We start from the raw sequence: 23587 nt of genomic DNA, 5'->3' as shown, positions 1-23587 counted from the left end.
TCATGTGGCAAATCCAAAATTCGTTGCAGGCTGCCTTCACCTTTTGCTCCACATCCAAACAGCCATCTTGCTGGATCAGAGAGAAAGCCACCATTTTAAGGCTCATTTTCCAGGAAAGTTTTAGCGAAATCAGAAATGGACTCCCCCACTGTTTCATTTTTTACTTAGAAGGAGTTGTAATTCACCCTACAGCTTTTGAAAGCAAGGCCAGGAGTTCAAGCTGTCAGACGTATGCTCTAAATAGGAAGGAAACCAACTCTGATAAGTGAACATAGGTGAGCCTAAATCAAAAACTCCGGATCAAAACACTATTGGGGAAGTTCAAAAAGCCATTATGGGGATATAGATCCAAATCTTGCAGGTGGCTTTTCTTTTTCTGATAAGCTGAACCAAATCCCTACATCTAAAGGTCTCACATCTTTCAAATGCCCTAAGCATGGTGCAGATCTGAATTCTATGGTGAGAGCTGGGTGAGGCAGGCTGTCCTCATCCAACTAAGGATACTTGTCTCAAAACTGTTTTAAAAATGTTTAATTTTGTTAATGGAATCTGTTGTGGTTTAGCCCGGCTGGCAGCCAAACACCACACAGCCGTTCGCTCACCCTCCCACCTCCCTCTCCGGGATGGGTGAGAGAAACGGGAAAGTGAAGCCTGTGAGTTGAGATAAAGACAGTTTATTAAGACAGGAAAAATAATAACAATAATAATAATAATAATAATAATAATAGTATTAATAATAATAATGTGTACGAAATAAGTGATGCACAATGCAATTGCTCACCACCTGTTGACCGATGCCCAGCCTATCCCCGAGCAGCCGCCCCCCCCTCCACCCCGGCTAGCCACCCCTATATATTGTTCAGCATGACGTCAGATGGTATGGAATACCCCTTTGGCCAGTTTGGGTCAGCTGTCCTGGGTCTGTCCCCTCCCAGCTCCTGCTGCATCCCTAGCCTGCTCGCTAGCAGGACAGAGCGAGAAGCTGAAAAGTCCTTGGCTTGGTGTAAGCATTGCTCTACAACAATTAAAACATCAGCATGTTATCAGCGCTCTTCTCATCCTAATCCAAAACATAGCACCCTGCCAGCTACTAGGAGGAAAATTAACTCTGTCCTAACTGAAACCAGGAGAGAATCCTTTCCAGTCACTGAGAAGCTTGCTTTTTTGTTTTTAATTTTCTCAGAAAAGGGTGCTTTATTTCAATAAAAAATATCACAAAAATCCTTTACATTTCAAGTCAACTGGAAAAAAAAAAGAGAGAGGGAGAGAGCTGGCATTTTTTTGTGTCATCTCAACCTCTTTTTAACTTTTGATGAAAAATTATGGCTTGGCTGGTGATCTCCAGCTGAAGACCCCATCAAGCACAAGAGTAGCAAAAAATTACGTCTCAAGTGCAGAAAGAATAAAAAAATGACAGCAGTATTCCCAGCAATTACCTGCAATCACTTTTCTCTCTGTCCTTCTTCCTAGTAGCCAGGCCATGCTTTATTAATTTAATTACAGCTCTCTAACCTCCTCAGGTGGCTGTGATACCTGAGTCTGAGAACGGTGAAAGGAGCAGTATGGCAGAGAGATTCCTCCAACCCTTCATTTTAGTAATTCAAAGCATGGCAACTTATTAAATAACATCTTAATTGCCAGAAGCTCCAGAGCTTTTGTGGATCAGAGGTTAATATTTATTTTCTCTCCCTTGCAGCAGAACAGTGGTTCTTCAGCAGAGTGTATCTCTCTTCAGTCACCATGTGGTGGTGAGCCTGGCTGGAGGGAAGTGGTGTTTCAGAGGTTTGGGGAACATCTCCTCTATTTTCAATTTCAGTGGCCTGGTAATTATAAAACTCTACTCCCATCCACATTGTTCATTTTCATTAAAACTAGACAAGTGTAATCAATTCTCAAGTTTGCATTTGGGGACCTTTTACAAACTGCCCAGACAAAACTGCTCCAAAACACTGCAGCTTTTATTAACACTGGAGAAACTGAGAGCCTGGTCAGAAAGGTAGTGAGTCATCCAGACTCCTCAGTGCTATACAGGAACCGGCCTTTTAATAAGAAAGTTAAAAAACACCCTTTTCACTGTCTTCCTTAACCTAAAAACCTGATGCCATATCATCCATCAGGATGCTGGAAATTATATAAGCCCATCATTTACCACCAGTAAAAACAGATTGAGACTGGCTATGCAGTCTAAATTTGGTTTAATATTTAATGACTCATGCGTTGCATTTTATTTAATCTGCAGCAGTTTTCTGCCTCCTTATTTATTATAATCAACTTTATTCCCAGTAGTAGAACCTTGCAATTGGACCATATTCCCAGCTGCTTTGGAGGGTTAAAGAAGCCAGCTACAGAGTTAAGAAGAAAGAGACAAAGAAAATAAGAAGATGAAGGAAAAGCAAGATGGATAGAAAGTGAAGGAGTGGAAGAAATTGTGTTTGCCTATTTCTTTTAGATAATGGAACAAAGGATTTTTCAAGGTCCTTTTCAGTCCTATTAATGATGGGTCTACTTTCCATACTAAGTTATATGAAGGTCTCATAATCTTCATTACATTTTACCTTACTTTACCTCTGTGAGGTGAAGCAGGACAATTAGTCCTGGGATATAATGAGGAGCCAAGCGTCTCACGGCCCCATCCCACTAGGTCACCTCAGCTAGGTATTTATTTTTTTTGGCTCAGTGAGCTAGTCAGATTTTAGGTAAGGCCAAAGCCATGGAGAGAGGTCAGAGATCTGCTAATGGTTGAAGTGCTTAACTCTAAAAGGCAGTTCCTCAAAACCTGATGTACAGCCCCCAAGCTTGGAGTATATCCTCCAACGGAGCTTGGTCAGGCATACAGAACTGCCACGTGGTACAGAAACACACCATATGCACAAATGGGCCAGCCATCTTCTTCTGATAGGTAAGGTCACATATCTGGTGTGGAGAGCAGAAGGTATAACCAAGGCAAACCAAAGTCAGAAAGCTGAAAGAGCTGGGACATGCTTTCATCCAGAAAGCAAAGACAGAGAATCACCAGTGCCCACGTTGGGATGAGGAAAATAGGAAAATGAGCCACAAATATTGCCAGTGCTATAAACACAAATAAATCAGAGACAAAAGAAGGCCAGGGAGGCTGAGGAAAACAAATGCTTTAGGATATAGGAAGTTTTCAGAAAGAGATACATAATGTGATGATATAAACTTCTCTTATCATTTGCTTTGGTTACAGTGAAATAGATCATGGTTCCCATCTATTTAAAAGGGTTCATTGTCTTGTCTTCTTCAGTTACAGACTGATTGTTTTCAACTTTTATTACAGAATAACTTGTTGTATTGGAGATATTGGGATTGGGATTTTGCTATTTATGCAATGGAGTTGTTTGCTGGAAGGTGGGGTGGGTGTCCCAGCTGGAGCTCGCAGGGAGCAGTGCTGCCATTCTGGCTTCAAAAGAATTGCCCTGTCCTTGGACAGTGAAAAATTCTTCTCTGGATCCCTTGTAATGGAATTTGAGCTCTAATTTGAAGCCTGGATTGTCATATTATGTTTTATTTTAACATTAAATAGCTGACTAAAATAGTGTAATTAATGATAATTACTGAATTACTTTACACACTCTGGCATAGGGGTACATTGCTGATCCAATATTATGTGCTCAAGTAATGCCAAAGGGTTAGCACATTAACTTCTGTTATTGCATCATGTCAAGTTTTTTTTTTTTTTTTTAAACCTGTAATATGGCTTCACTTGCCATGGTACAGCAGCATTGCCTGAGACATGAAATAGACCTTTTAAGAAAAACAAACAAACAAACAAACAAAAAACTCTGGCTTTTTATTTAAAAAAAGGACATGATCAGGTTAAGTTCAAGGTGCAATAGAAAAAAAAAGCGTAGAAGGAGAACCATAATTCCAGTACAGCTGGACGTTACATGTTGGTGTTGAGGGGAAAAAAGAGAGAGTGATAGGTTCAGGGCATTATTGACCTCAGATTGCAAAGAAAAGGGTTCAAGAAAAGGTTTACATTTTCTGTCTCCTCATAATGCCTCATAACAATAATAAGAGTCCCATCTTATTCATTAGTCCATGTTGTATCCATCTCAGGCATGTTCATAGCAGGCAAGGGGAGACAGGGCGAGACAACAGCATACAGAGGTGCCATGCTTTGCCATTATTACTGTGGTTCCTGGCACCTCCCATGGAACAGGAGCTCATTTCAGAAATGACTGAAATATTTTGTATGGTTGCTAAGGCAACATTCTAGTAAAATTTAGTTAGCATCCAGGTCTTGTTGTTAAAACATTAAACCATTTCGCCACCTGAAAAATGAAAAAAAAAAAGAAAAATGAAATTTTTATATATTCACATTTCTTAAACAGTTCCTCTGTCCATTTCCAAGCCTGGAAAACAGTTGTATTTGCCAGGTATGGATGGAGAATCGAGACTGAATATATGAGAGGAGTCACAATAAGAATCACAGCTAGTGCTGGTCCTTTGCTGTAGAGGGAGGAAAGGTGGACCAGCCTTGAGCAAGACTGCTGCTCGTTGTCTTGAACTCAAATATCATGGTCATTGCATGATCTGCAGTACTACATAATCCCTTTTAACCAGTTGCTTCCACTGAGTAATTCTTAGAAAAGAGTCCAGTTGCAAACCACTGACTATATGGAGGGCAAGAGTCAACTCCTACCGACTCTGAGAGCTGATACTGAATATAGGAAAGATGTTCTTTATATTGGGGAGGAGAACAGTAAGGAAAGCCTTCAGACAAGGTAAAACAATTTCTGGAATAGATGGCAAATGGAAGAAGTTGTCAGGGCCCTTGAAATAAACAGCAGCCTTGGGATAAGGGTCTTCCTCTCTGTCATGTTTTAAATTCAAACAATCAATATGAAAATTCTGCAGATGAAATCAAAATGCTCCCTTCTACCTCAGAATAGGAGACAGGGATTGGTGTCAGGGTCTGCCAGAGGGATTTCTAATGAAAGAGGTTTGTGACAGTAATAAATCCTGTTCAAGGTTATTTACCATCCAGAGTCTGAATCTGCCACATCCAGCTCTGAGTTTTCAGCACGTTTGCTGCCCCTCCTCAGAGGGAGAAGGACTGTAGCCTGGCATGTAAGGATACAGTGTCATGGTGGAACAGACAGAATATTGTGAGACAGTTGGACAAAAGTCTGCTGTGAGGATGAGCATGGAGACAAGGAACCTGTCCCTGAGGGTCATTTGGAAAAGTCTTATGAAGAATATTGCAAGCACTTGGAAAGTTTGACAAGTTTGTTTGATTTTGACCCCCTTTATTATTATTATTATTATTATTATTATTATTATTATTATTATATTTTAATTTTATTTTTGGCAAAATTAGTTAAAGCTTGCTATAACACAGATATGCTTGTCTGTCTCACTAGGGATCCTGGTTTGGGAACTACTGAGATAAACAGGATTGCAGAACACGTTTTGCTGAATTTGAGAGCTCTGCTTTCATTCCAGTTTGATTATCTCAGTGTGCTACTTGTAGTTCATTAGTGTCATAAATTTAGTCGAGGTAGGAGAACAATGCCAGGTAATTTGGGTGACCTGTTCAAGAAACCTGGTGCATCAATGTAGGAAGATCATATCCTGACAGGTCCCACACAACAGCCAAACTGTGATCAACATTCAAAGACAGAAGAAGGCTCATGGCTTAAAAAGTAACATAAACTTATTGGCTGCTGTTATGTGGTAGACCTCACTAATTCAGCCACTGATCACTGCATCCTTCCTCACATCCCAGGCTCTCCCTGTTAATTCCAGTTCTTCTCTGGACTTCTGTTGGGCCATTTCAGCACACTAAGCCATTTAAAACAATTAACAATTAACAATTCTGTTTGTTGTTGATTTTTTGTTTTGTTTTGTTTTGTTTTTCGTTTTTTGTTTTTGTTTTGATATGCCAGCTTTCTGCTAGCTTAGCATGCAATTAAATTGCTGTAGGCTGTTGTGGCAATGCTGCCAGGGACGAAAGCTCCATGGATATTTCTTTGGCAGCAGAGCTAGCTGGGTTTCCTCTACTCAAGCTCACCAGACAGCTTGTGTACTGCTGTCCCTGACACATAGTGAAAAAGAATGGGAAGAAGCCACCTTTTACACACATTTGATGTGAGATATTAACACTTACATGGTTATTTACTGTAATTTAGATGATGTGCAGTAACACGCTACCTGCAAAAAATACCCTTTTTTTTTTTTTTTTTTTTCCCCCTAAACCTCTCAAGGATTAATGACAAATAACTTGTGAAAGTGAAAATAAAGGTTCCCTTTGATTTGGTCAAATCTTCTAGGTCCCATATATATATATATATATATATATATATATATATATCAGCACCAAAAAACAGGAAGCATACCACAAAATGTTTAAATAGTAATTGCTTTTCAAAAATTTGTGGTCTGCTCACTGCCATGTTTCATCTGCTCATCTTTCCACTGAGAGTGAAAAATACAGAGAAATCAAGCACAAGTAAATCTTTTCAAATTGGTCACATATCATAAAGAATTTGACCTCTTCTACTGATAAATGTGGGTAGCTATATGCCTTCAATTTTAACCCTGCTACCAACTAAAGTGATCCTAACTTCAATGTTATACATCGCAGTTAGGCTTGAAGAATCCTCAGCGGGCAACAGAAAACCTGATTTGGAGAAAAAAAGGGGAGATCTCTGGTGTCTGTGTGCTCCTAGTTCTAGAGACTCTAGTGGGAGTGTCCCTGCATTGTGCATTCACACACATTGTATGAAGGAGGTGACTTTTCTATTCTTTCTTTCTGTTGCCTGCATTGCCAGAGGGAAGGAGAAATACTCTGCGGGAAAATGTGTTTCTGTAATGGAGGAGATTAATTAATGTTAGCAAGAAGGTTATATTACTTAGATCAAGACAATTTGTATATCCTTAAGGGAACTAAAAAGAAATATGTATCTTAAAAACAAAACAAAATCAAAAACAAAAACCCACCTCTAAATCATAATTATTCTCAAACAGAAGATGGAATATTTTGATTTATAAATTTTAGAAGATCCTGGTGAGTTTTAAAGACCAGTGTTAAGGAAATTCAACTTTGGGAGGGTATAATTGAAATACTGTTCCTCAAGTTTATTTTCTCCAATGAAGAGCAGCAGCTTGTTTACAAAGGTTTACTTCAGAAGATGAATTAATGACTTGAAACCTAGAAATGCAGATGGTATCTTGTATAAATGTAGATCCCTTTTTATCCAGCATTAATTAGAATACAACATTAGAGAAATCATGTCAGTTTGTCCTAGATAGATTTAGAAAGTGTATTGTCTTCTCATTCAGAAGGTGTATGCTTTTTGCACAAAAAGAGAAAAAAATGAGATCTTTTGGGAATTAAGCAGCAATATGTCAGTGCCTGCTGTATCTCACCCTCACAAACTGCCTGGAAACATCTGTCCCATCACAGAAGTGATCAGCACAGAAAAGATTGGTGCCACCAGCAGTGCTGCGCTATGAAGTAAGCAGAGTGACCAGAGTTGCAGGGTAGGCCTTGACTGACTCTGTTACACTTTTCATCAACATAATAGCAACTAGAAGTGGATGCTGTCTTGGTTAAATCAGAGCAGACTTCAGGGTCCTCTGAACTGAGCTCAGTCCTGCACAGCCTCAGGGCACAGTGCTGTCCTGCTACCATAGGAACATACTCTTTGAGTTGCCAGAGCATGCTGAACTTTTTAATGTTACAACGTTCTTGTGAAACAAGAAAACAATCACCAAAAGATCACCAAACAAAAAAATCAAAACCTAGGAAAACGGTTAAGTGTTGCTGTGGGACATAAGTTAAGCCTTCTGATTTTTTCTTCAGAAAGAACAGATCTTCTAACATGAACTATAGAATAAAGATGGAGAGGAAAAAAAGTACCAAAACATTTACACGATGCAGAAACTTACAGCCTGATGTGACTAAATGAAAGCCCAGTCACCATGACCTCAAGGTCAAGAGCATTTTACAGACTTGAACTTTTGTCTTCAGTGAAGAGTCATCCTGGTTAAGTTACAAATATGCAGACCAATTGACAGTGTTACATCCTCTGGGAGCAATAAGATGTGGATATAGTTCTCAGTTTTACTCATTTGGGGAGTTATTAGTGACCTTTAAACTGTACAATGTTCCTAAGTACTCAGTGAAGCCACTAACAGAAAAGCTAAATTAACTATTTAACTTGGTACTTAGTCTGAGGGAAATCAGGAGATTCCCATACAGGGAATGAATCTGGAAAGAAAATGTTCTAGAACTGAAGTGTCAGCAGAACACAAAGTTATGCATTTCACAGCTCACCACAGCAGTCAAAGCACATGTTGAAAAGGATTCCTTAGGCTGATAAAATACACTTGGATTTTCAGGAGGTTCTGGGAAGGTAAAAAAGTTACTTTGGTAAAATATAAATCTGTGTAAAACAAACTTTTGGGCAAGTCATTGTGAGAAGATAGAAAACCTTATGAATTAATAACAAGCTACTAAAAAGTTATCACTTTTCAATGACCCCTGCTAAAATCGGTTGCTTAACACAATCCAATAGAGTGGAAGTTACCATAGAACTGGAGCTGTTCAAAATATTCATGAATGATATGGGAAAAGCATGGAGTAGTGAAGTGACAGAGTTTGCATTTACTCAAACTTATTTAGATTTGACAGTCCTGAAGCTGATGGTGCAGATAAATTGTTGCATATGGATGAAACAGAGAGGCTAAGTAATAAAATGGTAAATGGAATTCAGCATTGCTAGGTGTGAAGTAATGCACAGGGGAAAAATAGCTCTAGCTACCTACACACTATACGTTCTAAATTAGTCTTTGCAGATTTCCCAGAAAACGCTACCCCTGTGCTTGGCAGGGGTCAAAAATATCAACCAAATCATAGTAAAGAATTGTCAGTTAAAACCAGAAAATCCAAAATGTCTGTTGGAAATTATGAGGAAAGTAATAAGACAAGGGCAGGAAATTAATGCCACCTATAAATATGGGCTATGTCTATATCCCCAACATAAGCATAGACATGACACAGTTTGGATACGTGAACCAGAACAGGATCAGCCTGTTTGAGTGCTATGCCAGAACCACTGATATCTTTCGGACATGGGCTGAAAGATGACCTCAGGAAGGTCAGGAGAGGGGGATCAGCAAGAAGTATCCTCTCACAAGACCTGATTGAAGTAGCAGAGGATGGTGAATGTCATGAGATGCTGCTGACCCTCCCCTCTTGCTGCTGATAGTGGCAGAAGGCTGGGGCAGAGGCCCCTTTGGTCCAACACAGTGGGGAGATTTGTGTCTGCTTGTCTTTTTAGCTGTATTATTTGTGTAAATGCTTTCTGTTATTTACGTTTGGTAAATTCTCAATTTTGTAATATTCAGATTATCCACCCAGCTGCATTATATACCATAAGGTCGAAGCTACTTCTTATTTGTTGCTGTTGTGCTATAATAAATATTCATAGATTCATTACAGGTTATGGTTTCCCAACCTATGTTCGGAGGTATTATTTGATGGTTTTATTTTAATGAGGCACAAAAACTGTAATAGCCCTTTCAGAGTCTTATGCAACAATATGTTTTGCTTCTAAAAGCTAAATAACTCTTGTTTTGAATGATTCAGTAGCAAACTCACTTAGTTACTGTGTTGTGGTTCAATGGTCTGCAAAATTTTCTTTTTAAAAATACAAATCCATTATGTAAATACTAAAAAGCATCTTCAGGAAAACTAAGTTCATTTTTTTTTTCTTTTTTTTTTTTTTATTTTGGTTTTGGTTTATTTTTGTTTGTTTCAAACTTTGCAAGCTTGAGATCACTCAGCAGTCCTTTTTTTTTCCTCAAAGTATGCAAAACAAAATTGCTTTCTGACTAAAAGCATTGATGTAAGTTTTAGCCCAGAAGCAAAATTCCAACTGAGTTTAATGCCCCCTGAAAATTAAGGTAGATGAAAAGGGATTTACAGAGCACACCCTTGAGAAAGGATGTTAATGGTGTAAGGAACTCTGGTTTCAAAACTTGGTCAGCCTCTATTATTTAGTCCCTTCATCTTCTTGCTCCTGAGTTTCCTACTTTCTGAATGGTTCCTTTGCAGCATAGACGTGTACAACTGCCCCAAAACACTACCATCCACATCAGCTGGAGGTCTAAAACTGAATTTGTTCAAAGCTGTGGGAATGTTTTTTTCTATAAGTCCAGCTTCTTCCACACAGGATCGTGATTCTTTCTAGTGGGTTTATATGCTTCTGGTGACAGTTCTTGGGATTAAATTTTTAACATCAGAAAAAAAACCCACAAAACTCATTAAGGATCTTCATAGTTTAAAGGCTATAAAAGCTAAAATTGAGTGAATACTAAGACTTAACAATTCCTGTCACTTCTGGTGGAAGGTTTTGACCTCACAGACATGAACAGGAGAGGTATCTTCTAGCATGTATCAAGTCCATAAAACAGAGTCCTAAATGTGAACAAAACATTTTGTAAACAGTCGAGATGAGACTGAGAAACTAACTGAATCAATTTGTCAGACAGTGGTGTTTATTGTGCCATTAAGTCTACGTTATGAAAAGGCAGGTCATTAGCAGAGCAGGTGCCATGCTGATAAAAAGAAAACGTGTGAGAACTGGAAATGATTTGGGAAGAAAGTCACATTTTGGCTTAGTTTTCCTTTTCTAAACAGCACAAAAATAAAGTGTTTAATTAATTGTTTGCTCTGCATTTAACAACTTCCCATTAGTTCATTTGCTTAAGAGTAGCAGCAATCAAGAACACATTAGCTAATGTTGCAACTCAGGAAGGGAAGAGGCTAGAGGCAGGTGTCGGGGTCAGTGTGTGCACAGTCAAGGGACCATCAGTCTCCTCCTGCTTTAATTTGTCTGCGGGAGCTTCCCAGATTCACAGTGGCACAGTTGTAGTCACCAGTCATTTCCAGATGGAGCTTTGAAGAGTTTCATGAGCAGACAGAGCTGGAAAAAGTCTGTAGTCAAAGAATCGGATACTGGTGACTGGCACATTGTATTGTCCTTCTGTGAGTATCTATTAACTCTGCTGTGTGCGTCGTTCCCCATCAAGTAGGATGGTAAGTAGATTATGGCACCAAGCAGAAGCCATGGAGACTTAGAGCTGAATTAGTTCTCCTCCCCACATTCCCTTGAACAAATCACTCATGGCAAGATTTGAAAGGGAACATGAGCATATGCTTATAATTTTCAGAAGTTCATAATCCCCCACACTGTAGACACTAAAAGAAGCAGTGAAGAAGATACAAAAAGTGACATGTTTCCTGGTAGATACAAGCATATTTATTACGAAGAAAATTTTAGGGATCTGTTGGCAGAAGCTCCTACAGAAATTATAGCTTGGTAATTTTTAAAGGTTGTTTGCTGTTGTTGGTGGTTTTTATTGTTGGTTTGTTTTTGTTTTTAATATGGACATGCTGAGCAATGATTACTGCGTTGCACCTCAGTGGTAGCTGCATACTTGTTGTGAGTACAGACAATTAGATCTCCACACTCAGTTCAAACTTACTGAGATCTTTTGGTTAGGGATAAGAATTGTCTCTGTGTGCTATCTGGATCAAAATCTTTGGGCATGTCTCTAAAGTGATGAAATATTGTCTTTCAAGGATTTTAGAAGTCTTAAAAGAAGTCAGTGAATTATTCTAGTTTGGCTTCACTTGGACCATGATTCATAGCCTCACACAATTTGTAGATTAACCGTATGAGACATCAGAACTCAACTCAGGTCTGTCAGTTGTCCAAAGGCTACAGGAAAGAAACCCCTTTCTGGGGGACCAGAAAGCTTTATTTGTCAAGAAATTTTTGTCAGAGATTTTCTTTTGATTTAATTTGTTTTCATTAGAAAGATGAGGAAGATTTTGGATTTATTGGAGAGTATCTATTCGAGATACATCTAGCCCAGAAAGGCCAACTGGCAAGGAGCTGAGGTCTACTGAGATCTGCCAAGGCTGTAGTCCTGTCTCCCACCTCATGGGCTGTGGTGAAAGTTTAAACTCCTACTTAAGAGCAATGAGACACAACTGAATAACCAGGACTTACCATGTTACAACTAGTCAGCTGAACAGTAACCAGCCACATGTGTACTTTTAGTTCATTGTGAATATGAGGTAAAGTGCTTTGTCTTGAACCATCCCGGTAAGGATTTTGTTGTTGTACATCACAGTTGCTGTACTGGACAAAGGCAACTATAGACAATATAGTACACTAGGATGAAGTCAACATTCCGTATTTTCTCTCTACAATACCAATTATCAATTAATTTTGACAATTGATAGGTTTCCATTTAGGGATTAATTCATCCTTGCTTTTGGTTAAAAGTAACCCAAAACAGTATCCCAAGTTGGTGAGCACTGGGTACTAGTGGGAAGAGACCCAGAAAGTGTCCCAGACTAAACTATTGCAACACAGAAGCTGAATGATACAGCTTACTGTGTTTAAATGTGTAAAGTCTCATCTTCTTCTTTTTTTTTTTTTTTTTCTTTTCCCCTTTCTCTCCCTCCTGGGTACTTATATTTCTGTAAAAGCATGTTTAATCTTGGCCAATTAAACTTGCTAGCATGCAGCACTTAACAGGTCTTTTCTCTCTCTTTTATTTATTTATTTATTTTTTTCAAGAAAAGTATTTGTTGATGATGACAGTCTTTTCAACCAAAGGAGCTGTCTTTGAATTAAAAGGGATGATAGAAGGAATCATTAAGAATGAGTGTGAGTTTGGTTTCTGATTTTCAGATATTTTAGCCTTAACTATTTTCCTTTTATTTCCTGGTGTGTTTTAAATCAATTGCAAAAGGTATCTGCTTCTTTCACCTCCTCACAGTGGCAAGTACAGGTAACTCTGCAAGAAAAGCCAACATGAAACATAGCTGTCTGGTGATGCAGAAGAAAGGATGTACAGTATCTTCAAAATGCCCTCTCTTTAAAAGCACAGTGAGAGTCTAGGAACATTTACTGAATTCAAGCCATGACAACATGATCACTTGCTCCTCCAAGCACAGCAGAACTGGTAGGACATGATGTATTTGCAATCATCTAATTACCTAGTCTGTTCGCTTACCCCACTGTAGGGTTCAATACTCCTGAAACTTTTACAGATCTTGACCGTTTCTGCAGGAATGTTGTTGGGTTAAATCTATTTACTGCTGGTTGCTGTACACCCAGGAGCTATAGCACCAGCCCTTAGAGGAAGCCCATGTCTAAGCTTTGGAGTTCCAGGCTGGCTGCTGCTGCCATCTCTGAGGAAGAATGAGCATCTAGAGATACACTGATGGATAATTCACCACCTCCATGACATCTCTCACGCTCTGGTCCCTGCTTTGTCCCCTCATCCCCTTTCTTTCACTGCAGTGAGAACGGTCTGGCCCTACTCATCTTCTGGGGTGACAATATTCAGCTTTGCCTATGTTTTAGAGAAGTGGCTTTGCCCAGGTACCACAGCCTAGCAGAAACATGGGCTTCCCCCACAGCTTCCTACTCCTAGCTAAGAGCTAGATGAAGTCTTATTAGTGACAATGCAGAACTTTTAAGGATAATTAATTTTTCAGCAGTTGGCAATAAAAATATCATGATTACATTGTGGACATGAGATTCAAGTACTTTAAATGCAGATCTTGATGGAAATCAGATTTTAGTATCTGATTCAGACCAATCAACCTTTTTAAACAATAGCTAAATTCACTCAATAATTTTTGATCCATTTTTAAAAGCAAATGATAATTCAGGGTGCCTGACTGTCCTGCTGCCCAGTGCAGCTCTCTTGCAGCGAGGCAGGCAGGACACCCTGGCTGCCATCCAGCTGCACACAAATTTACCTTTTGAAAAATCTATTTTGGGAGCCAGAGCTCAAGATATAAGGTTTCTGCCCCATTATTTATTTAAGAAGAGGCCTGCTAAAATCTTTTAAAGCATATAAATACCTGCCATTCTCAAATCAAGACATAAAAAAGCACAATTATTTATTAACCATAACTCTGTAGAGGTAAGCTTTGCAAAACCATGTAGACTAGGCACTTGTGAAATCCTCTCTGATTTCAAAGGAAGAAAAAGATATACAGGGCTTCACTGCTTAGTTATGTTGTTGATATTCTCTTGACTGAGGTACTCTTCATATTTTTTCTATTTTGTCACTAAACCCCCCTGAACCTTGCTATCATAAATGACTCAGAGAGAGAAGCCAGAGATGGGATCGTGTCTACAATGGTGCCAATAGCAGACTCTAAGATAGGGTGTTATCACACAACAAAAGCGATTATGCTCTTCCAAACTCCAGGGCTGTTATCTTCACATTTAGTATCCTCATTTCCATTCCTCTTCTTTTGCCATTAATTATTATTGAAATACTTTTTTTAGACCCATTCTAACTTTAAAAAACATTGGCTAGGAAAAAAATCTGAGACAAAACAATGTATAGCTATAGGTGTGCTTAGTGTAATTCTCTTAAGTTTTCCTCATTTCTTTGCCTGTCATAGATCAATAAAGTTGCAAGATGCAAGGCAATAGAGCCACTGGAAAGCAGCACGGAACGTGTTGGGAAGTGCAGGTTGTCCTCTCTCCCTACAGCTTTCCCTAGAGCAATATTGGCAAAACAGGGTCAATGCTGTGCTCGCCAGCTTAAAGTGAATCTCCTTCTCACTGTTCTGTAAAGCACATTAAAACCTTTAACATGCTTTATGTAAAGCATAGTCCCCAGGCAAAATGTATGAGCTGGGCTCTGTCTGGGTCATTCCTCCACATTTTTGTTGCTGCCACACAGTGGGTAAGTAGCCAAGGGGGAGCTGCTCCTCTGAAAGGACCGTACAGCTCCCATTCCTGATTCAGTCTGGTGTTTAAATCACTTTGATCCCATCTCAGGCACCCTACCACAGCCTGGGAGGAACAACGGGTTCATTGGGTGTTCAGAAATTACCTCTCCTGGATGGCAAGAATCTGTGTTTATGGCAACACTCAGGATAGCAAACTAACAACAAGGACAACATTTTTATGGGGTAGTTTAGAGCCTCAGTCAAAAATAATGGACCATAATGTGCCAAACTGCCCATTGGTTCAAACAGAGGGCTGGCAGTAAAAATGCTTTCCAGTGTCCTGTGTACATTGGACCCACACACTAATAACCCTATAAAAAAGAAACATTTAATACTGAACATTCATAAGGTAGCTGAACAAAGGCCTTAGCCAGTCCCTGAGGAAGTCAGTGGAAAAATTCTCCTTGATATCAGCAAGCTTTGAATCTTCAGCTGTGTCCCATTTTATCACGAGGATGGCATGCAGTATTTGATCCCAGTGACAGATGCCATTTTCAGTAAGGGTAACAATCTTTTTTCTATTGCCTCCAATGTGCCAGGCCATAAAAATAAACAACTTTTACACCAAAGCTGTAAGATCATTTAAAGTGAAAGGACTTCTCTGTTTCAATTATGGTAAATGGGTGGGCTATCTACCTCTAGAAGAGGAGGGCATAAAATCTGAAGACTCCCAGCTTCTTTCTCTAATTCTGCCTCAGTATCCTTACACCGCTCAGAGGAAGAAAAATCTTCTTTCTGCTCCAGGTCAGACAAGGTTCAATGTGATTAATCAGACCAGTGGCAGATGAAGTCAACAAATACTGTGTTTCAATGGTATCTTTCAGGGATTCTTTCTGAGAAATCCTTTATCTGCTCCCTTTGGGCAGATCCTTACCTAGATTTCATTCTGTCAAAGCCTATTATGGAGAACTATGTCTTCTGCAGCTCTTCCTGCTGTATCTACTTGCTTTGTGTTGCAAGCTAAATAATGATGGCATGCCTTCCAAAGCCTTAACATTTGTTCTCATTTTGCAAGGGTCTCAGATAACTGTGAGTACCTGTCATGTCGTGACAACGGCAGCTGTATTCTTAATTAACACAAGTGACAGGGACTTTGACCAAGCAGACACACAGCATAATGCCTGAGATCTGTAGGTCCGATACAGCATATTGCTGCTTTCAGTAGCGAAAGAGTTGCTTGATGCAGCACTTTGCAGCAGGTGCCTACAAGTACATCAGAAAATCCTTCCAGGGTAGCTGTTGAAGACAGCATTGTGCACCTACAATTTTGCTCTTCAGCAGGACCTAACCTTTCATTTCAACCATCATCAGAAGAGAGAAGCAAGTCACTTCACAGTACTGCAGCTTATTACTCTCTAATACAAGCCTATGGAAGCTTCTGGGTGAAGAGAGCACCTTTAGAGTGCTATTACTGCCTGTGACCAGAGTTAGGCCTGACTATCTGGACTCTCTGGTAAGGGGTGGAAAGAAATCTGCAGTGGAGCCAATTTTTATTTTTTGTAATGGAGTTTACAGAAGATGGCAGCCAGTCCTGCCCATAATGAAGTGTCATTTTGATGTTCATTGGTATGGCAGCTGGCTCCTGAATGGCCTTCTGAGCATTATTATCATATAAATCAATGATGGAAAGAGGATTCCAACATAAGAGTGGCACAGGCTGTAAATCAAAGCAGAAATCTGAATCAGCATAAATGTCATTTGCCCACATTGCTTTTGTGACACTGCCTGTTCAAGTTAAGACAAAGTCTTGCCAGTGGTTTGACAGGGTTATCTGCTAGGTCTAGGTCTAGGTGACCTGCTAAAGACACTGGAATACTCAGTATGACCCATACTCCATTAGTCACCTGCTGGGCCTACCAGTGTCTATGATCAAAATCCTTGCTGCCCAAACTTGTGGTGAGCCTCATCTGGTGATGATGACTATTTGCAAGATAGTCCTCAGGTGTTGTCAGAGGGCTGACTAGATTTGTGACACTGCAGCTGGACTAGATGATCTTTGAAGGTCCCTTCCAACTGAAAAAATCTGCTCTACTCTGAAGCAATGGAATCAGATATTAGGGTTGGACCAGTAACAATGAAAAAAACATTAATTACAGCCACCAAAAATGTTCATAATTATTCACTGAGTAGTGCCCATGAGATTTATTCATTAATGCTTCTTTTTTGTACAAGCCAAATCTTCCTCTATGCCTTTTTAGGTCTGGAGGCTGTAAACCTCACATGTAGCACAAGCTTCCCAATATTTGTGGTATAATCTGAGGATGAATTGCACAGTCTAACTGCAAAATTATTTTTACTGTTGTAGTGAGAACATTGCTTGGATGACATAATACTGGTAAAGATGGTTAACTCTGATTCTCTCAATCCTAGAAAAGCTATTTTCTTTTTCTTTTTCCTTTTTTTATTTTTTTTTCCTTCTTTTTATTATTTGGCTTTGAAAGACCCATATGAATTTTATTCAGTGTTTCACAGAGAACAGGAGTTCTCCAGGGAGGAAAACCCCTGCATGTTTGGTGTATATTTCAGACACAGATGGCAGCTTTATAGCAGAGAGTTTGTGTGTAAAAACATTGAAGAGACAATCAAAACATCCCATGAACTCAAACACACTTAAACAAAACCAGAGGAAAATCAAAGCAACAATTTCTTGGGAATGTGCGGGATACTAATGAATATTGTAGATCAAAGAGCTAAGGGTATAGTCTCCCTGTGTTTGGCAGAGTTTGCCTTCCAGACTTACAGGCCTTATTCGTTGCAGCTGAGGGAGTAGTCCAAAGAACGAGCAGCACAATATTCAGACTTCCCAATACTGAGTTGTGCCCATATATTGTAGTTATAGGTGGCTAATAGTACTGGATTGCTAAACTTTTTTTTCAGATTCAGCTGGATTTACCCAATTCTAATGCAGAGCAAATAATAAAACATGAAATAGTCTGCAAAATCCAGCAGCAGCAACTCCTTTGCCTATAGAGATGTGCATCATGTGTGACATTGGGTGCTACTGTAGTGTAGTGCTGGAGATGAAATCATGCTTAGACACCCTGCATTAGATGAGAAATGGGGCATGACACACCATAATTAATATATTCCACAAGCACCACATTTTAATGGAAACCTTTTTTTTTTTTTTAATGGAAACCAACAAAATTGGCATTTGGGATTCTATTTATTTATTTATTTATTCATTTATTTATTTTTGTGTGTATGCATGTGTTTAAACCAAAAATTCAATTTTATATATAAGGAAACGTACTATTTAATTTCTACAATATTTCTGAATTGAATATTTTCCCTGTATTAGCTATGAACCATCCCAGATGAAAGAATTAAAATTAAGAAATGAAATAAAACTTCAAGTCTCCATTTTCCTAAGCTGGGAATGCTTTGACTTTTGCTAAATCTTAGTGTCTGAAAGCCAAAAAGTATGACTTAGTGTAAATCTTAGTGTCTGAAAGCCAAAAAGTATGACTAGCGCTATGCATGGTTGTTCTGGATTCACCTAGTCAGTGTTTAGAAGCTGTGAGCAAAGAGAGCTACTTTCTTAGTGAGCACCAAGAGTTAGGAAACATTTATCCCCAGGATAGGCTACGCTAAGATAGGCTAGTGGCATCTCTCTTCTCTGATAGAATAGGAAACTCTCCTCAGATATATGTGGTTTTGGACAGGATGCGGAGAGGCCATGTCATGTACCTCTGCTAGGTTTCACTTTGTTGAAACTTCACCCTCTCCCAGCATCTCTGTGTCTTTCTGGGAAGGATAATTAGCCTTCGAATGATAACCCAATTACAGAAACAGCAAGCCTGCTAAAGGGAGGCAAGAACAGCTCAAACTCTTCCAGGCAGGGAAGAGCAAATCTCAGGGTTTCTTTCCAGAGTTCCCCTCCCACCATGTTGTATCATGCTGCTACTTCCAGCTTTATCCTCTTTGCCTTTCCCTCAAGTGGTTCAATTGCTTTCATGTTTGCGTTTACAGATCTTGCAATGACCTGTCACAACATGAGCTCCCAGCAGCAATAGGAAAGATGCTGATTTAGGCTGGGGGTGGCTGAAAGCTCACTTCTTTTATTCTTCTTTCCAAATCCTATTGAAAAGAAGGAGTAAAAGTTTTCAGGGAGAGAGATAAGACCTCCTGGGTCTTCCCAAAATCCAGCTGTTTGCAGGTGTGTACTACAGAGAAGTTCACATGTATTGTACCAAGCATCCCATGATCACCAGTGCGTTATGCACAAGAAATGGTAGGAATATTGCTGTCCTTGACCAAACTTTGTGACCGGGTATCAGGGAATTGTATTGAACTCCCTTGAAGACTTCTACCTGTCTTCAAGTTCTACAAGTCTAAAATCAGGTTATGGTGGTATACAAGGCTTATGACTTTTCTATCATCCTTCAGTCATTTAGACTGTTTGTATTCACAATACTAAGAGTAATATTTCACTCAAATATTCACAAACCCACACAGAGATGAACAAAAACTTATTTATTCTGGGTAGGGAGGGATGCCTGCAAAAATAACTCCTGAGTCCATGCCCTTCTGTTTGCATTCAAATTGAACAAAAGTCCCTGCATGGCTACCCGTGGGAGGTATGGAAATCCTTACTTCTTCACTTACCTATAGGGAGTCCCAGTATATAGGTTACTAATAGTGTTACACCTCACAAAGGAAACATGACTGAATGTTTGCCATGTATTGCCAATTGGGCTGCATTCATAGCCCAGCAAACACTAAATTTGGGGTTGCAAAATGCTTGGACTGCTGTGTGTCTGAGGCATGGTGCACATTTAGCACAGAGTTACTGGTTCAGCAGTGAGCATTTCATTCAGGAAAAGGGCAGGGATCGATTGCACTATTCCTCTAAGCAACGTTGATCTAAGATATGTAAGATAGCTGCTTGGCTAAAGGACTAAATATGCAGCAGCCTGCATGGACACAAAGAAAATAACAGAAGGTGTCAGTGATGAGCTGCTAACATGAAGGGTGAAAATACAGTTCTCCTAACTCCAGCAAAATGGGAGAGGGTGGGGAGAAAAGGATAATCTTGTCATATTTTCAGTGCACAAACCAAGAGAGAGGAGCAAAATCTGGAAAAGCACTAATAGCAACAATTATGATAATGAATTGGTGAGCAAAAAATGTCATTTCAAACCATTAGTAGTGAGTTCAGTTGTATTTATTTTCCTAAAAAATAGCCTGCAAATAAAATGTTGATGGAATGAAAAATACTTCATTTTTTCACAGCACATCAAAATAGACTGTTTCAACATCTTTCCTTTCCTTCCTTTCCTTTCCTTTCCTTCCTTTCCTTTCCTTTCCTTTCCTTTCCTTTCCTTTCCTTTCCTTTCCTTTCCTTTCCTTTCCGTGATTCATCCAGAGGGACCAATTCATGCCAAACATTTTGTTTCCAAAGAAAGCAAAATTTCTTTTGAAAGCAAAAAATATTGAGTTAATAGAATTTCCAACTGTCATTAGAACACTGAAAAGCTTACAAAGATGATCATCACAGCATTGTTGTTAGAGGTGAAAAGCAAGAGTGGAGGTAAAGGGCATTAAATACCCTGTCTGGTCTATAACAATTAGTTATGCTGAGTCCCCTGATAAGTGCTGTTAATTAATCTTTAGAAAAATTTTGAAATGTCAGTAAAACCAAACACTACTGGCTACATTCTAAGTTCCTAGGCTTCAGCTCCGGCTGTCCAGACTTTGCAGGACACATGTTCATGTCCATCAAGCCATTTCCAAATTTTTCACAATTGTACCTTGAGTAATTTGGCAGGAATGAAAGTCTCTAAAGAGCAAATAACGCAACATGCCTACTCCTTTCCTGCCTACTCCAAAGACAGCTGAAACTAATGAGAGGCTTCCCACTGGTTAAATAGGTGCTGGAACTGGCCTATTGAGGGGGTGGTAAACTTGGTAGTGGTGGTGTTAGAAGGACTGGCAGAAGAAAGCAAACTTTTGATAGAGGTATGTGGGAAAGGTCATTTCACTGGGCAATGGAGTTGTGAGGCAGCAATAGGTCTTGTTGACTTACACACTGTAAATCTACGTACTTTGCTGTGGGGGCCCACTCTTATGCTGCATATAAACTTAAATTATTTGATTTGCAAATAGGCAGACAGACAAGTAACTTATTTGGGGCACACTGCTATTCAATTTGCATAGCAAATAGAGCCTAAGATGTGCATGAAAAATTCCCTGGACAACTGTATGCAAGTTGTTTAAAACTTTGCTTCTGCCTTGAGACATGCAGCTGGCTGAGTGTCATTTCAAGGAATGGATGAGATTTACAACATTCATTTTAGAGGTGTTTGCTCAGAAAATAATATCCTAAGGTTGCTTTGGAGCTTGCAAATCACTTCCCCACCTTAAAGAATTTATGACACAACATTTGTGTGAGTCTAGTGCAAATCTGGGGGAGAAGCACATTATGTCCAAGGCTGTAGAAATTTTATTCCTCTGTCCACCGAGGCTGCACAGTTCTTTGCTTGAACATAATAATTTCCTCAGTGTCCCAGACCATATTCTTCTGGCTTAACACTTTTTAGATGACTATGCTATGTGAATAAATCCAATCTGGAGGGAAGGGAATACTTCAGTGGGCTTTCCATGAAGACATTGGAAGAGGTGCTCAACCTGATTCCCTTCACTTGATTAGTGACTCCCCACATTCTTGCCAAGACTCCCTTTTAACGTTCTGTTTCTTAATTCTGTTGCTGTGGTTGCAGCTGTACAGAAGGTCTCAGATTTCCAGAGTGTGCACCGCATCCTGAGGGAGAGGAACCAACCCCCTTAGAGACACTCTAAATTTGACCATCTTGTCTCCTGCTGCCAATCAGATGCTGTCCCTGTTGCAACCAATAAGGTACTCCACTGGAAAAGAAACACTGGGAAAACATTAATTCTTTAGGTATGTTAAAGTAAAGTTAGCTACCTGAAAGCAATCAGAACAAACCAGTCTCTCAGCATAAAGCATCGCTGGAAGATCACAGCTCTCCTGTTGTGGTAACGTGCTACCTATGTTGATGTGTGACTATCTACCACTAGACGAACTTCCATCTTTCAGCCACAGGGAAACTAAATGCTGCTCCTGGAGCCAAGCTGGGTATGATAAGGAACCATACGGTTTCTAGTAAATGGATCTTGCCTGCATATCAGAGAAATGGCACAATAAAAATATTCTGTAGATGTAAAGACTACAGTACCAATATTGATTACAGAAATTGGAGAAAGATTAAACAATTTTTAGACCCCTGTGTCACTTCCTTTTCCAAACATCTAACCAGGATTATTCTCTTCATTCTTCAGCTGTGGAATGAGGTACATATTGTCCCCTTTTAGTGCTTCTACTACTTAGTGCAGTACCTCACTATCAGCAACTTTTCTGTCTAAATTTTCCTTTGCTCAGCTTGGTTTTAATAGCTTTCTGTCAATTTCCTCTCCAGCAGAAAGGTCCACACTTCTCAGTTTTTCTAATCTTTTGTTACATATGTTTACAATAATAATAATGCTTTTTTTCTTCTCTTTCTTTCTTTTTTTTTTTTTTTTTTTTTTTTAAATCATTTTGATGTACATACTGCCTGGAAATCTTGTCTAGGCATTTTGAGGATTTGGGACATTTGTCCATATTTTCTAGCTATTCCACAGATACGCATGCTCGAAAATGGTCCAAACCAGCCTGTGTGCCAAAGTTCCCTCCTGATTTTCTCTATTTATGGCTTGTAAGTCTCAGTTTGAAATTCAGTATTCCCATTTATGAGGTGCAATCTCCCATACTTCATTCTCCTATTGTCTTGAATGTCTTGCTCGAGTAAGCAGTCCAGCCCAAGTACTACAACATTTTTCAGCGGTGAGGTGGACCTCAAGGGTGAGCATCAGAAGTCCTTAAGGCGGGATTTTAGAAGAAGCCACTTTGTTGGCAAAAAAAGGAAAAATGACCATTTGCAGGGAGGAAGAAATGATGCAAGCAGTGGAGTTAATTTGGAGGGAAGAATTGTGAAGTATACTATCTAGGAGAGATTGAGGCAAACACTAGCTGCATCATCCTTTATGTCTCTGATTTTGGTGAATTCTTTGCAATAGGACTTTACTAATTCACCTCTTTCATCACCCTAGTCATCATTCCCACTTTCCTTCTCTACTGACTTGATTCAAGCAAACAGCAGCATCTGAAGCATGTAAGGAAAAATATACAGAATCTGTCTTTAAAGTGACCTGCTTCTTTTTTTAAGCAACTTCCATGCCCTAACCAGACTTTGGAGGTTCTCTGCTGGATAATGTAAAATGACACTAACTGGGCTATTTATATCACTGCAAAGTGACTACATGATGGGATAATTAGCAGTGCTATATCTGCTGGAGTGAGCAATAACACAACACATTTTTGTGTAAAGTAACACAAACAACAATGCCTGCAGGTTAAACAGTATCTGAGCAGCTGATAGGTCTCCTGAACTGTTATTTCCAGGAGGCAATATCTACCAGCTTCATTCATGCATGAGGTACAGTTGTAATGCTGGTTTTATTACCTCTTGCAGTACTTGCCCTCTATGCAGGTAAATGATTTTTGCAAGCAAGCTTGCTTTGGGCAAGTATGGGTATTCAAGGTATTTTGCAAACAAGTTAAGTTGTGTAGATTTGTAGATCTGCAAGCTAAAATGTGACTCTTGGATGGAAAAGTCCAAGTTCTTAGTCATTCAGTCTCACATTGTTACTCCTGGATGGAGCCCAATAACTTGTCCTGTGCTTTGGCTTACGTGTTACTTCAGAAAACATAGCCTGTCT

The 23587-nt window shown here is 39.4% G+C and overlaps 1 protein-coding gene across 1 annotated transcript in view; it reads right to left on the bottom strand.

Moving 5' to 3' along the window:
* Positions 1-3982: 3982 nt before the first annotated feature.
* GYPC (glycophorin C (Gerbich blood group)) overlaps positions 3983-23587 on the bottom strand; it is a 71665-nt gene continuing 52060 nt past the window's right edge. Inside the window, exon 4 of the transcript XR_007708513.1 lies at positions 3983-4295. The gene's annotated coding sequence lies outside the window, so the exon portion shown is untranslated. The remainder of the gene's footprint in view (positions 4296-23587) is intronic.

Source organism: Cygnus atratus, chromosome 6 (assembly GCF_013377495.2).
Source record: "Cygnus atratus isolate AKBS03 ecotype Queensland, Australia chromosome 6, CAtr_DNAZoo_HiC_assembly, whole genome shotgun sequence".
Classification (NCBI taxonomy): domain Eukaryota; kingdom Metazoa; phylum Chordata; class Aves; order Anseriformes; family Anatidae; genus Cygnus; species Cygnus atratus.
This window is presented reverse-complemented; position numbering and strand designations above follow the sequence as displayed.